Genomic DNA, 16,191 nt, shown 5'->3' with positions numbered 1-16,191 from the left:
AAATTTAAGAGGAAAAAAAGAACATGCATGTTCTTTTCACACTTTCCTTTGCTTTGCAGCAACCCCGTCACTTTAAAAATCCTCTCCTCCCTTGGAGAAGCATTGTGGTTTAGTAGATAAGAGAGCCTACATCATACTAGATCCTGACCTGGTGCCTGTGGATGAGTCGTTTCAGCTCTGAGTGCCCCAGGGAATACTCTTATGTTGCAGAAGTGTTATGAATTTTTATTGACTCCAAAGATAAAATATAAACTCTGTTTAGCTTTTAAAGTCTTTCACAGCAGGGCCCAAATCTCTCTTTCCAGTCTCATTGTACAGTATGCCCTCCTCCTTGACTTTGTGACCCAGCCAAACTGCTGGACTTCTTTTTGTTGGTCTCTCACACACACACACACACACTCCATGCACTGTCTGTTGCTGAACCTTGGAATGCATTCCTTCATTCCCTTCTCACCTTCACCTTACAGGATCCCCCCTTTGCTTCATGACTTAGCTCAGACCCTTCCCTTCTATTTGCTCCTCTTAATTGCTAGTACCCTCTTTCCCTAGTTAGCTTATAGTTGAATATTTTGGATTTATTTATATTTATTCTCTTTATTCTCTCTTTCTATAGATGATAGCTAGGTAGCTAGATAGATCATAGATATACATAGATATACATATCTACAAATGTACAGTTATCTCTTCCACTTCATTATGGTTTCAATATATTTCTGGTTGGCTTAAGAAATTTAAATAGGAATTTTGGGGGGAGTTTTGCAGAAGACAGGGATGACACTGGAAAACTTTCAAAATTCAGAAATGCTTAAAATGCGTAGTATTGTATAACATCAACACATTTTTATCATTTAATACCATAAATATAAACAATTTCTTCTCTGGTACAAAGGGAAGGCCAAAAAAGTTCACTAGGCTTTTCCTGATGGCAGGGGGTGGGGGTACTGGGTCCACGTCCCTAACCCATCCATATATATAACTCTTTCTCTCCCCCCACTCCATATATACACACACATATGTATGTATACACAAAGTTATCTCTCTCTTTCAAGCTTACTGAGAGCAGGGTTTTGTTTTTGTCATTGTTCTTTGTATTCTCAGTCCCTGGTATATAGTAGGAGTTGAATAAATGCTTGTCAAATAGTTTATCTTTGAGGATTGTTTCCTCACTGGGAGCACCGTATATCAACGAAATCCCAGTTAATGTAAAACAAAAAACTTTTAGAGTTGGCATTCTGGCTCCTTCAAGCATAGGGATCCATAAAACGCTTAGGAAATTTACAAAAGCCTCTGCATGGAAAAGGTGGGCAAGCATTGTGACAAGAAAATGAACCTAAACGAAACCCAAACACTGAAGTGAGAATCAATTAAATGGAATATGATATTTTCTTTTCACATTAATATCTTTTGCACTATTAAGCCCATTCAGACTTCTTGGGAGTAAATGTACCAAAAAAAAAAAATGTTGCTGTTTCTTTCAAGGTCAAAATACAGAGTTTGGGAAAGAAATATGGAGCAGAAGGTCGGATCCTAGGAAAAGCAAGTCAGCCAGCTCACCCCAGCTGGTCACTTTCCTACTGGTTTCCTAGTCTGTGAATTGTGCACCTGTGTAGTGTTCTGCTTACCCAATGGCTTGTGGTTTCTTATGTGCGACATTTTAATTGCAATTAAAAACAAGTATCTTCCCCCCATATGTATACTACTCAAGTTTTATTTCTAGTCAGTAAATACTAGACAATGTCTTTGTTTGAAGCCAAGTATTAAAAAAAATTTGGCCCCTCAAAGCAACAGGCTTTTTTTTTTTTTTTTTGGTGAGGCAATTGGGGTTAAGTGACTTGCCCAGGGTCACACAGCTAGTAAGTGTTAAGTGTCTGAGGTCAGCTTTGAACTCAGGTCCTCCTGACTCCAGGGCCAGTGATCTATCCACTGTGTCATCTAACTGCCCCCTAGCAACAGGCTTTTTAAAACAATCATAAAAGCTGAGATGATTTAAAAAGAATACAAGTAATTATTCTGAAATACATTTACAAGTAACTATTATTAAAAATACAAGTAACTATAGTGAAGTCCTAGAAAGGGCTCTTGCACTGGGCAAGGGGATAGTGTAGAGAGTGGTAACATGGTTTAGTAGGAAGACTGGAGGACCAGCACTCAGGAAAAGGGCTGTGTTCAAATACCAGTTCCCATATTCACTGTGCGATCCTGGATAAGTCACTTAACCTCTTTGACAGCTGTAAATTGGGGGGGTGATGATAATATTTTCAATTTACTATGTTATAGGAATGTTGTGAGGAAAATGCTTTGTGGACCCTAAGGTCATAGATCTGTGGGGCTAGATTCAGCCTAGCGAATCTTTTGCCTTTGTTAACAGATGATGAGGGAGATGAGATCTCTGGAGGTTAATGACTTGGCTAAGGACAAACAGGTAACCAACATTAGAAGGATGTCAATCCAGGCCCTTTGACTCTAGAGCTCTGCCTCTTTCCATAACTGCTTCCTTAAAGGCCTGTAAAAATAGTCAATAGGAATATTTCTAAGGTGGATTTTGACTCTTAAATACTATGAGTCTGTGAACACAAAATAATTTTTCAAAATTGTGTGCTGAAGATTTTTTTCCATCTCTTTTTCCCCATCTCGGAAGATAGAGTTTGTTTTGCCTATAGTGTATTCTTCTTTTTTTTTTTTTTTTGCAGGGCAATGAGGGTTAAGTGACTTGCCCAGGGTCACACAGCTAGTTAAGTGTCAAGTGTCTGAGGCTGTGCCTATAGTGTATTGAGTCATTTCAGTCATGTCTGATTCTCCATGACCCATTGGGTGTTTTTTTGGCAAAGATACTGAAGTGATTTGCCATTTCCTTCTCCAGCTCATTTTAGAGACAAGAAAACTGAGGTAAACAGGGTTAAGTGATTTGACAAGGGTCACACAGCTAGCAAATGTCTGAGGCTAGATTTGAACTCAGGTCCTCCTGACTCCAGGTCCTTCGCTCTATCTACTGTGCCACCTAACAGCCCACTGTAGTTCCAACCAAACCGTGGGTAGAAGAAATCGAGTCCTGGGTAGGTTCATTGACTTGCCCTAGGTCACAGAGATAAGTAAGCTTCAGAGGCAAGATTTCAACCCAGGTCTTTTGATGCCAGAACCATTGTTCATTTCACTGTACTAAATGGTTATCTGTTTATATATTGTTTTCCCTGGTGAAATGTAACCTCCTTGAGGGCAGGACTTCCCCCGCCCCCATTTTATCTTTGTACTTCAGCACCAACCACATATAGAAGGCATTTGCTGATTGCTTATGGAACTGGGTTAGATCAGATTTCAAAAATACTTAGTGATGAGTGATTATGATGGCCAACAGATTTTTTTAAGGCTCCATTTTTATAAGGTTTGGGTAGAAATCATCTTGAATGTTACTGTAAGGACAATCACATTTATTTCCAATCTCATTCATCTCAAATCCTTCCTAGAAGGGAATGGATATTGGTCCACTCCGGCCCTCTCTTTGTTCCTGCCTTCCTAGGAAATATAATGACTTTCAAGAAAACAATGACTCCCAGGTAAACAATGGCCTTTTTTTCCCAGGCACTGCTTTCAAACTTCTGCAGCATGTGAATTGGCATTGGAGGATTGAAATGTCAGATAAAGAAATGTGGAAGAAAGGCTTTTTTGTCTGCTCTCAAACACCAAACTCATCCTTTCCCTACATGTGTGCATCGATGTGTGTTAACACTCAGACCCTGGAGAGGAGGGATTCCAAAGAGATGCATACTAACCACTTCCTTATCTGTCAGAGCATACCCTGGGCTGATTGAGCAGGAGAGTGAAGGTACTTAAAACATTAATAAGATGTGAATAAAATACTGCATTAAGTAGACTGAAAGACTAGACAAAGCCATGAAGGCTGGGATGGCAAGAGAATTCGTATTGTGAGACAGCTTCCGAGGCCTCTTCATCAGCCTTGCCTGATACAGATTATAGAATCATATATTTACAACTGAAAAGGAAACTTTAGAGGTCATCTAGACCCACCTCTTCTCATTTGGGGGAAACTGAGGCTCAGAGAAATTAAGTATTTTTCCTCAAGGTCATTAGGGCATCGAGTGGTGAGGCTGGGATCGGAACCACAAGTTGGCTTCACTGTGGAGCAAGGCCCCACAACTCCAAATTCAGCATCCTTTTTCATCATCTTGGGCTGCCTATGTTCATCATTTACCTTGCCCGAAAACCCCATGAATGGCACACAGGTTTAAGCACTTCAGTAAAGCCAGTGTGTGCTGTCCAAAACATAACCCAAAGTTAAGTTCATTTTATTCGATTGCTCCTAAAATAGAACTGAAATGAGCTATTTACTATAAATTCAGGACCTGGTTGAACAAGCCATTCCAAGTTCATTGCATTTGGCTGTTTATTATGAGCCAATTAGGCTCTTAATGACTCATAAACCAACCAAGGTACAAATGTCATTTTAAGGACTTGCTCCCACAGATCATGTAGAATTTGAGGTTTTGTCATGTAATGGGAAAATACAGTCATTGCAATTTTTTTCTTTTTATAATTAAAGTGGCTTTTCACGCACCTTAAATTATAATTAAATCCAAGTGACCTTCTCAAGCCACTACAGAACATATTTAAATTAAAGTGTCTTTTTTCACCTCACCTTAAGTTATAATTCATATAAAAATAATGATAATAGCGGACGTTTGTGTGGCACAATATATTATCTCATTCAGTCCTTATGACAAATCTGTGAGGTATTACCTTCATTTTGCAGACGAGGAAACAAACTCATTTACCTAGGGAAATAGCATGTGTCAGAGGAAGGATGGGAAAACAGGCCCCCTTAGACTCCCAAATCTTGTACTGAATGAAGGTGGTCATTTTATTTCAAAATTAATCACATTTTATGTAATAGCAATATGTGCTTATTAGTAGCACTAGTAATCTGTTCATAAGAGTATATAATTTTACCATAGTAGTATAGCTGACATTTATAGAAGACTTTTGATGTATTATTTTAAGTGTTCCTTACAACCTTCTGAGGTACTTATAATTTTCATTTGACAGATGAGGAAACTGAGGTGCAGGGATTTCAAGTGGCTTGTTCTGGGTTATGCAGTAGCTTTAAAGGCAGGATGGAACCCACGTCTGTTCCGACTGCCTAGCACTTTTCCCGATATACCACAGTACAGCTCCAAAGTAACATGATCAATAGATCCATTAAATGTATATCAATGACCTCTGATTTCATTGATTTGGGGACTTCCTTCACCAATGAAGAGACAAACCCTTTTATTACTTAGAAGTCTTAGGGGGCAGCTAGGTGGCACAGTGGCTAGAGTCCCGGCTCTGGATTCAGGAGGACCTGAGTTCAAATCCAGCCTCAGACACTTGACACTTACTAGCTGTGTGACCCTGGACAAGTCACTTAACCCCAATTGCCTCACCAAAAAAAAAAAAAAAAAAAAAGTCTCAGAGAATTTTTTGAGATCCAGAGAGTTTAACTGACTTTCCCAGGATCATGCAGCTAATATTAGAGGAAGAACTTATACTTAGTTATTCTCCTCAATTATCCAAGTCTTTACCCCATTCTGCCTTCCCACCCCTCCTTATCTACTAAAAAAAGTTGCCTCTCTTAAATCAACCTGTTATTTCTGCCATGGCTATTATTGTCTAGATTTTAATCAAGATGATCCTAAGCAGATTGTTTCAGAGAAACCTAAGAAGACTTGTATGAACCGATATAGATTGAGGTGAGCAGAACCAAGAACAATTTATACTATAACATTAATATTGTAAAAATGAACCATTCTTAAAGACTTAAGAATTTTGACCAATGCAATGATCAACCATGATTCTAGAGGGCTTTTAATGAAGGATACTTCCCCACCTTATGACAGAGAGGAAATGGACTAATATGCTGAATTTGACATTTTACAACAGCAATGTGGGCATTTGTTTTGCTTGACTATACATATCTGCCAAGAAGACTTTTGTTTTATTTTTTTTTCAGAATAGAGGGTGGTGAGGGTTAGAAAAAGAATAAATGCTTGATAATTGACAAATTTACAGTTTCCACATAGTATATAAAAGGACCACAAGATTTCTCCTATATATCTAGCAATTGAAATATAAGGACACATACTTTATGTGTAAACAGGGTAAGTAGCCACCTATGCAGTAAAACACTGGGAAATCTTTTTATTCCTTACCCCCCATCCCCAACACCTCCATGACCAAATAACTTGTAGGGAAGGGTAGGGAAAAGGGAATAAGCATTTATAGAACCTATTATGTGCTAGGAACTGTGCTAAGCACTTTTTCCCCAAAATAATATCTCATTTGATCCTCAAAACAAGCATGTGAGGTAGGTGCTATATTTATTCCCATTTTACAGTTAAGGAAACTGAGGCCAACAGAAGTCAAGTGACTGGCCTGGGGTTACACAGCAAATAAGTGTGTGAAGTGAGATTTGAATTTGGTGTCTTTCCTGACTCATAGTTCAATATACCTTCCAGCATTCCTACATTCTTGGCTCTTATACATGTTTTTTTGTTTCCCTTAGAACAATTAATAATGCACATGTTTTTGGCAGTGATGGAATTACCATTAGAAGTTCCAACGAAGTTATCCTAAACCCAGTATGCTCAGGTTGGCCATTACTGTTAGCACCCAGCTATAACTGGTCATACATTCTTTGTTAGTTCATTATGTACCTGGCTAGTTGTTCCAGGCAGCTTCTCTAAGCCTATGTGCTGCAGAGTAGTTGCCAGTATGAATCTATAGAGTCTATTTTCTCAAAAGGAGTTGCTGGAACCTATTAAATAAAATACTAAGTTTAAAAAAAAAGACTACCATTTTGGGGACATGGTTTAGGGTCTGGGTTCCTTCACTAATCCCCTGTATAGTCTTCTTGAACAGGCCCCTTTCACAAGACTGTTCACCTCATTTGGAAAATGAGAGCACTTAAACAGAATGCCCTTGCTCTCTCACTCTCAAGGACTCTTTGATTGTATAGAACATGAAATAAAGTGAAAAATCTTGCAGAAACCCCAGTGTCAGTCCAAGTCCGAAGACTCGGGAGTCAGATGGTTTGAAGCAGGATATCGACTGCTTTAAAGAAGAGCAAAAGGAACTATCAGAGAATTTGCTTACTTTCTTCATAAGTCTATCATTTGGGGCATTTGGTTGGCTCCAGATTTTGTATATTGAAAGGATGAGATGCAGTGTTTCCCAGCAATGCTTAGGAGTGTCATAAGGCTATTCCTAATTCAAGGGATCTGATGCAGAAATTTTGAACAATTCTTGAAACAAAACTAATTTGGATTAACTTTAAATTTAAATTAAAGCTATATGATGCCTTTTGAGGAAGAGGATGCCTGGCATGAAGAAATGTTTGAAAACAACAAGGGGGAGCAGCTAGGTGGTGCAGTGGATAAAGCACTGGCTGTGAATTCAAATTCGACCTCAGACACTTGACACTAGTTGTGTGACCCTGGGCAAGTCACTTGGCCTACATTGCCCTGCAAAATACAAACAAAACAAAAACAACAACAAAAAAAACAAAAACACAAGAAAATGCTAAAGTATCTCAAAAAATAAAATAGGAAATCTGAATAAGGAGCTTCATTTAGGAAGTGCAGGACTTCAGAATTCTCCTTTCCTAATCCAAGAAGTCTTGAGAACCTAAATCTCAGACATAAGGTATTCATTGATGGAAGATTTTTTTTAATTGTGCCTATCCTACATTGTAACAAAGTTAATGGGAAGGACCCAAAAACACACCTCATCCCTGAAACTGAAGTTGTATAATTATAAAGTGAAGCAGAGCTGAGAAAATGCTCTCTAGCGCTCTCTCTCTCTCTCTCTCTCTCTCTCTCTCTCTCTCTCTCTCTCTCTCTCTCTCTCTCTCTCCCTCCTTCCCTCCCTCCTCCTTCTCCTCCCTCCTTCTCTCTTCTCTGTCTTTCCATCACTTCCCTCTCTCTGTGTGTCTCTTTCTCACCCTAACCCCTACCTTTTCCTCTCCCTCTCCCTCTCTCCCAAGATGAAGGACTCTGGCTGTGACACACACTGACTGCTTATTTATTCTCTTAGACATTGGTCTGTTTTGGGGGTGCTTCTTCCCCTTTCACTTTCTTTTTCATTCTTTCTTATAAAGTATGGCTCAATGGGTACAAGGAGAAAGACATAAATTTGGGAATGAATTTGATGGAAAATTAAAACATCAAAGGCTTTATTCATATATGCTATGGATTAATTATCATCAAAATGCATTTCTGTGGATGTTCCCCTAAAATAAATGCTTCCATTCCATTTCTGTTGTCTCCTTGCCTCACTGTAATATCCTCCTAAATGATCAGCCTGTCTCCAGTCTCTCTGCCTCTAATTCATCTTGCAAAACCATACTAGATTAATCTTCCTAAAGCATCCCTTGCATAATGTCACTCCTGAGTAAGGTCCTACAATGGCTTTCTTTGCCTAGCATCTCAAGGCCAGCCAGCATCCTGCTGGCAAATTCATTATTTTGATCTAATCTTCTCAAAGAAGAACAGTAATATAGTAGAAGGAGCAGTAGACTAAGGACTAAGAAGACCTAGGTTCAGTTGCTGGTTCTGCTCCTATATTTACTGTGTGAATTTGGCAAGACACTTAATCTTTCTGAGCCTCAGTTTAATCATCTGTAAAATGCGGGTGATAAAATTTGCCTCACTGCAAACACTGACATTCCCTCATTCCATAACTAACTCTTGTCTGAGTAAGACTCACTACAGTTGATTTTTTTATTTTTGGCGGGGCAATGGGGGTTAAGCGACTTACCCAGGGTCACACAGCTAGTAAGTGTCAAGTGTCTGAGGCCAAATTTGAACACATATCCTCCTGAATCCAGGGCCAGTGCTTTATCCACTGTACCACCTAGCTGCCCAGTTGATCATTTTTTGATTTACAGATGAGTATTGCATGAGCTCAATTAATGCAGCCTCAGATAACAACATTCTTTATTTTTTGTTGTTCTTTAGTCATTTCAGTTGTGTTTGACTTATCATGACCCCATCTGGGGTTTTCTTGTCAAAGTTACTGGAGTGGTTTGCCATTTCCTTCTCCAGCTTGTTTTGCAGATGAGTAAACTAAGACAAATGTGGTTAAGTGACTTGTCCAGGGTCACATAACTAGTAATTGTCTGAGGCCAAATTTGAGCTCAGGAAGATGAGTAGTCCTGACTCCAGACTTGCAACGCTAGCCATTGCATCAACTAGCTGCTCTTTCTTTATTCAAGTGTCTCCCAACTTTCTCAAATATGAACCTCTCTTTTTTAGTGCAAAAAAAAATTCCTTGGATTTCTACATGATAGTAATTATTTTAGTATGGAAAAATGCATAATGACAGGATGACAGTCTTTGGGGCAGGCACGGTAAGTTTGTGACTGCCTTGCTATAATTCTCCAGTCCTCAGGTGGGGAATCCATTGCTTGCTTCCAAGGGAAGTCATTTAAAACATTGAAGCAAATGAAAAATCTATATAAATTATGTTGCAACAGTTGGCAATGTCATGTTTCAATGGCTCATCTTATCAAGTTGTATACCTTTAGAATGGGTGTTATGTTTCTGAGTTCATGTGGTTTTTATCCCTTAAAATGAAAAGAAATGTTACACATTTTAATTTTTACATTGGCAGCACTCATTCTCCAAATGAGTAATGTTTATGGCAGATCAGCTTATATCATAGGTTGGGGGGCGGGGGGGAAAGAGGGAACCTAGAACCTTAATATCATAGGATCATCTTTTTAGAGCTGGAAGGAACCTTGAGTTTCAGTCTACCTCCTTTCATTCGAGGAAACTGAGGCACAGAGTTTGTGGCTTGGCCAAAGTAAGGGTATGAGCTAAGATTCAAACCTAGCAACCTTAACAGAGTTGATGAAAGAGATACTATCTATGTCAGATCAATATGAGACAGAGACAGGGACAGAGAAAGTGTATGTGTCAGGAGGAGATGGGTGGAGACAGCTTCTCCAGAGATGGCTTCCCAACTTCTCCTTTTGGTGAGAAATGACCCATCTCTGACATCATTTTTCTTGTCTAGGGTTTCTAAAGCAGTGATTGGTGGGGAAGCTGGAAAAGTTACTACTTCGGATCTTTGTTCATTCTGGTCAGTTGAGAGGACACAGGACGAAACAGAAAAGGAAAATGAGTTTGACTTATACATGGATGACTTTGGATCCATTCTGATGGACTTAGGGTCTTGTTCTTCTAGACTTGACTAGACCATGAGAAACGTTTCCAGAGATCAGAGGTTCATTATTCTGCCCAGATAGTCATGAACTTATAAGGGACTGAATGGCAAAATAGTCAAGATGCTGAAGGTTGTTCTGGGCTGAATATCTGATTTAGCTCTTTCCTATGCCAATCTCCATCCTCTAAAGCATGGTATAGGTACAGCAAACAAGTAGTCATTTAGGGCTTTTTGTTCAGTATTTTATAAATTGCAGGGTCTTAACATCTATGAGATTCAAGTCTTTGAGAACCTAGGCAACTATTAGAAGAGGTCCTAAGCAGTCAGTCAGTCAGTCAGTCAGTCAGTCAGTCAAAAAACAATTATTAAATGCTTACTGTGTGCCCAGACACAGTGGTAAGTAGTATAAATACAGAGAAAGGTGAAAACACACATCAAGGAGCTCACTTTTAATGGAGGAGCCAACGTACAAATAGCTAGGTACATACAAGATCATACAGAATATACGGAAGACAATCTGGCAGCCTCTAGCAGTTAAGGGGACTGGCAAAATCCTCCAATAAAAGGTGAACTTGGAGCTCAGTGTTGAAGGAAGTCATGGAATCTGGGAGGAGGGTAAAAGGTAAGGTCAAGATACTTTCACAAAGAGCTTTGATTTGAAGGCAAATTTGCTGGTGCAAGCCAAAATATTGCATCATTTGAGTCTTTCTCTCTTTTTTCCCACCTTCAGTTAAGGAAGGCCTTCACCACCCCTCCTCCCTTCCCCTAACCACCAGGACCTAATGATGTCTGATTTTAAGCCCTTTTTCCTTCAATCAAAGCTGGAAAGTATCCGCCATCAGTCTTTTGTGCTTATCCCTTCAGGGCTAGAACTGTTGTATGCTCTGGATCTCAGACTCCTTTCTTCTTTCCTCATTACATCCCTATGATTCCAAGGAAGCCTAATGTAACACTAATTATTATTATTATGAGGCCATAGGATTTTAACAGTGAGAAGAGACCTCAGGGATGATCTAGTCCCACATCATTGTTTTGTAAATAAAGAGACTCAGGTTGTTGTTATTATTATTATTATCGTTTGTCCTTCTTTCGGGAAGGTGATATCATGACTTAACAGTCAATTGGATTTAATAGAGAGAGCGTTGTGCAACGTCACCAGGCTCACTCACTTCTCCGGTGCCATCTGGGCCCAGTAGCAAGATTTTCATCAGGATGACTGGAGATGGACCTGGAGGCAGGGGGGACTTGCCCTTCTTAAGCCAAGGTATCAAATGAGGTGGGCAAGGTCACACATTTAGTTAGAAGTGTTGATAAGACTGGAACCCAAGGTCCTTGCTTTTCAGTCTCAAGTTCTTTCCATAACACTATGCTCCCTCTTAAAAGTAGCACAAAAGGGGGCAGCTAGGTGGCGCAGTGGATAAAGTACTGGCCCTGGATTCAGAAGGACCTGAGTTCAAAGCCAGCCTCAGACACTTGACACTTTAGCTGTGTGACCCTGGGCAAGTCACTTAACCCCCATTGGCCCACCCAAAAAACCCAAACCAAAACAAACCAATAAACAAAAAGTAGAACAAAAAAGACATTAGTGATCATGAGACACAGTGCTGGATTTGGAGTTAGAAAACCTGGGTTTCTATCTCCCCTCCCCTATCTCCCATAGTATGGTGTGGCCTTACCCAATTCAGTGAATATCTTTGAGCCTCAGTTTCTTCATCAGAAAAAACAAGAGGGTTAGATGAGATGATTTCTAATTCATCTAAATTCTATCTCCATCTCTAAGTCTATGACCCTAAGTATTATTTTTTTGTAAATTGACTACAAAACACCAGTTTTTCTGCATTATAAGTGTCTGTCCAGCTAAAATGAATGAAAATAGAATTTTTGTGCAATTTAAAAAATTCTATGTCCCTATGAGTTCAGTATTTTAATAAAAATTTTATTCTCTGAGAAGAAAATTACATGAAAACCGATGTCCCCATTAGTTACTTGTGCTCTTGGTTTCATAACCAGTTTCAGAATACACAGGAGTCCCTCCACAAAAAAACCCCCCAAAAAACAAAAAAAAACCCTCTACTCAGCTGCCCTATGATGGCATTGAGGTGAACCTTGGTTTTTAAAGACTATGGCAGCACTATAGAAATTTATTTTAAGGTTCAGCTGTGTTGAAAATACTTTGAATATCATCACAGAAATAAGTTGTTTATGCTTTTCCTACCAAGCTAGGTAGAGAGAGAGTCATCCCAGTTAGCCTGGCCTCTAGGTGAGTAATTCCTTGCCCCTGGCAATCTGTGAAACAAAGAACAGAACAAATTGGCACTCAGTCCTTTGTCTCTATCTTCTTCTTCTGCAATGAAAGTGACAGAGAGATGGGAAAAGAGAGCAGAGGTCAATGAGAATCACCAGGTTTACAGATGGTCCATAACCATTAGCTGTCAGTACCCTACATGAGAGTGCTCTGTCCAGTTAGATATCACAGTTTTCACTATTAGGGAGAAGTGAAATAATATCAATCCTGACACTATCACTATAAACAAAACTAGAGATATAAAGAAACTTCCACTAAATGGAAAGACAGGATACCTTAGTGTTCTCCTTGGAGAGGAAAACAAAGGAGTTGGAAGAGTTGTTTTTTTTAAGTACCTAAAGATGACAAAAGAGGTCATTTCTTGAGCTACTTGGTCATCTCGACATTCAGTGCTCAGAATGAGCAAAAGCCAAAAGCCTGCCATGAAGATAATTGCCACAATATCAGATACAGAGGATAGAGAAACATAATACAAAGAATGTGGAATTTGATCCTCCTAAGTAAAATAACACTTGTGTAATTATTTGGAACTGTTGCAAAGGTAGTTACAGGGGATAGTTCGGAAACATGGAAAAATAATAATAATACCAAATGCTGGTATGCTACATAGAAAACTCACACATATACAAGGAATACTGCAAGAGGTGATTTGAAAGGCTGTAGATGTGGTGAGTACTGAATAACATTACAAAAATGAGATTGATTATGTTCCTAGAGACTAAAAATATGTATTACTGATGTCTGAGTCATTCCTGAATCAACTATTTATATGAACACTTAGACCACCAAATTTTTAGTACAAAAAGCGTACAATTAGAATAGGAAAAATAAGGGGAAAAAAGATGTAGTTATGTAGTAGTTAACACAACTCCGATATGAACTATTTTTAAAAGCTCTTAATGCTGAAAATTGGAAATAGATAAAGTAACAGATATTGATATGGTTGATCACTATTTCTTTTTTTTTTTTTTTTTTGGTGAGGCAATTGGGGTTAAGTGACTTGCCCAGGGTCACACAGCTAGTAAGTGTTAAGTGTCTGAGGCTGGATTTGAACTCAGGTACTCCTGACTCCAGGGCCGGTGCTCTATCCACTGCACCACCTAGCTGCCCCTGATCACCATTTCTTACCAAATTTGGGGCAATATAAATCAATTGGCACAATGAAGAGGCCAAAAAAACCTAGAAACTACCTGAAGTAAAAAACAATGTTCTCCTTGCTCAGGAAAGAAAAATGGCAACTGAGAACAATATTCCTTTAGAATATGAACTTCTTTACAAAAAGCTTATGGAGGATAATGATGGAACCTTATGATTAGCAATATGTCATAAAATAGTGAGAACACAAGGAGGGGAAAATGGATTTGGATAGATTTTTGTATGAGGCCTAAGTAAGCCACATAATGACAGGATTCATATCAAATCAGCTGGGTTCATATCTTACCTTGGCACATAGGCATTTACTACCTGTGTGACCTTGGGCAAATAATTTAACCTCCTGGGACTCAATTTCTTTATCTATACAATGAGGGAGTTAGATGAAATGACTTCTCAGGTCCAAATCTAAAATCATCTTGGGGTGGAGGGAAAGGAAAAGAAAGCTTTAAACAATGAAGAATGGTTAACACAGAGAAAAGAAGAGTTGGGGGACATTGGGAATGGGAGGGAAAGAAGGGGATAAGTGCTTGTATAGTATCTACTATTTGCCAGGCACTGGACAAAGTGCTTTTGCTTGTTTTACAAATATTCTCTTATTTGATCTTCATGACACCCCTGAGAGGTAGTGCTATTATTATACCCATTGTATACTTGAGGAAACTGAGACAAATTGCTTGACCAGCCATTTACCCAGGGCCATACACCTAGTGTCTCAGGCTGCATTTAAACTCGCATCTTCCTGATTCCAGGCCCAGCACGTCATCCGCTGTACCACTTGCTAACTGGGGTGGCAGACTTAGCTGCTTTTAAATAATTGAAAGGTTATACCACTGCAGGAAGATTAAATTTATTCAGATTGGCCCCAGAGGGCAAAATGAGGAGCACCAGTAGACTTGAAAAAGAATAGATTTAGGTATAGTGTGAAGAAAAGCTTCCTAAGAATGAGAAAAAAATCCCAAAATGGCTATTTGAGGTCTTTGAAATAAAATGTTAGGCATATTATAGAGGGGAGCCTTCAGCAGGGGTGGATTGGACTGGATGACTTTTCTACGAATCTGTGATTTCTGATCATTTGGACAATTTATATTTTTAAATAGCTTTTTAAGAAGAGTACAATAGCATATTCTCTAACTAGAAAACCTTCTCTACCAGCAACCTCCCCCTCATACCCTGAATCAGACTTTTAAAAGAAGAAACATAACATACCATGCAGTTGGTGGTTTTTCTTCATTTATTCATATGGTCTCCTATACTAATGACTAACCACCGACGCATTCATTAAAATCATTTCGCTTGTAGAAATCCTCCAAATAATTATTTTGCTCCCATCCTTAGGAAATGCCTCATGAAAGAAACATCAATAGAAAAGTCTGAATAAGCAAGTGCAGAAGACTTCTCATGATAGGGAGGGGGAAAATCATCACTTTACTTTTCTAACTTTGAAGTTTAAATGATCTTTTGGACCGTATAATAGTGTAATCAGAATCACAACTCACAAATATGTCATAAAAAAAGATCCCAGCCAGCACCAAGATTTGCTTTTACATAGTAATCATCTTTCAGAGCCATAGATTACCTCTCACACACTTTTGCTGCAGCACTGTCCCTAAAGTAACTTGGAAATTGGATGACAGTGTGACATAACAGTGATAATGTATGAGAGGAAACATATTATTAAGTACCATGATAGCAAAATAATATATCAAAGTGTCAGTTTGGATACAAACGTTCATCCGTTTTAACGTATGGGATGAATTTGAGAATATAGAAAGTTAAATTCATGGAATTTCTTTTTTTTAAAGGTCTTTGTAAACCCAGAACTTGATAAAGTCTCCCACTACCAATTTCCTGAGCCCTATGGCAAAGGGAATTGGGATTTCCCAATGAAAGCTACAAATGAAAACTCTCAATTCTGCTGTTCTACTTTTTGGCTGTCCAAGCAATACATGGAGCTGGTTGTTTGTATTTATGTGCTGTTAGTACTGGGAAATATTATAACCCCTGAGGCCAAGGAGCAAACCATTCACTGTGTCTGGCATCTTAAAATGTTGGACAATAATAGTTTAACTCTCTTTTATTGAGATGTCAAAAGAAACCTGAATGAGCCTGGAGAAAAGAAAAATTAACTTCAAATTAAAAGACGAAATTCTATTTCTAAACAGAAAGGTTCCAGGAAATCTGTTTTGGGGTGACCCCTTAAAAAGAAAGGTCATGGATGAACTAAACAAAAAAGAAACTGTGATTTGGTGACTTGGATAGTGGACAATACATAGTCCCAAATGTATCATGGCCATAAAACAATTGTGTCTAGTACATTATTGTGCTCCTAAGATATCTCTCTCCATACTGCTCAAGGGTGCTATAAAACTGAGTTCATTAAAATCATTTCCCAAGAGACTTGGGAAATGATGTCATGCTAAAGTTTGGTGAGTGAACAGAGGGATTAAATACATTTGTATATGTGGTTGTGAAAAATACAATCTTCCTAGTAATTCTCACCTGTCTATGCAGTC

General features: G+C 38.8%; 1 protein-coding gene across 4 annotated transcripts in view; it reads left to right on the top strand.

Annotated features, from left to right (window-relative positions):
* LIN7A (lin-7 homolog A, crumbs cell polarity complex component) overlaps positions 1–16,191 on the top strand; it is a 236,708-nt gene that overhangs the window by 19,177 nt on the left and 201,340 nt on the right. The window contains exon 1 of one of the 4 annotated variants that reach the window (XM_043967441.1): positions 3,692–3,820. The exons of the other annotated variants lie outside the window; for them this stretch is intronic. The gene's annotated coding sequence lies outside the window, so the exon portion shown is untranslated. Of the gene's footprint in view, positions 1–3,691; positions 3,821–16,191 lie in introns of those variants that run through there. 4 annotated transcript variants of the gene reach the window in all.

This window comes from Dromiciops gliroides, chromosome 5 (genome assembly GCF_019393635.1).
Source record: "Dromiciops gliroides isolate mDroGli1 chromosome 5, mDroGli1.pri, whole genome shotgun sequence".
Lineage (NCBI taxonomy): Eukaryota > Metazoa > Chordata > Mammalia > Microbiotheria > Microbiotheriidae > Dromiciops > Dromiciops gliroides.
Note: the sequence above shows the minus strand (reverse complement) of the source record. Positions and strands in the feature narration are given on the sequence as shown.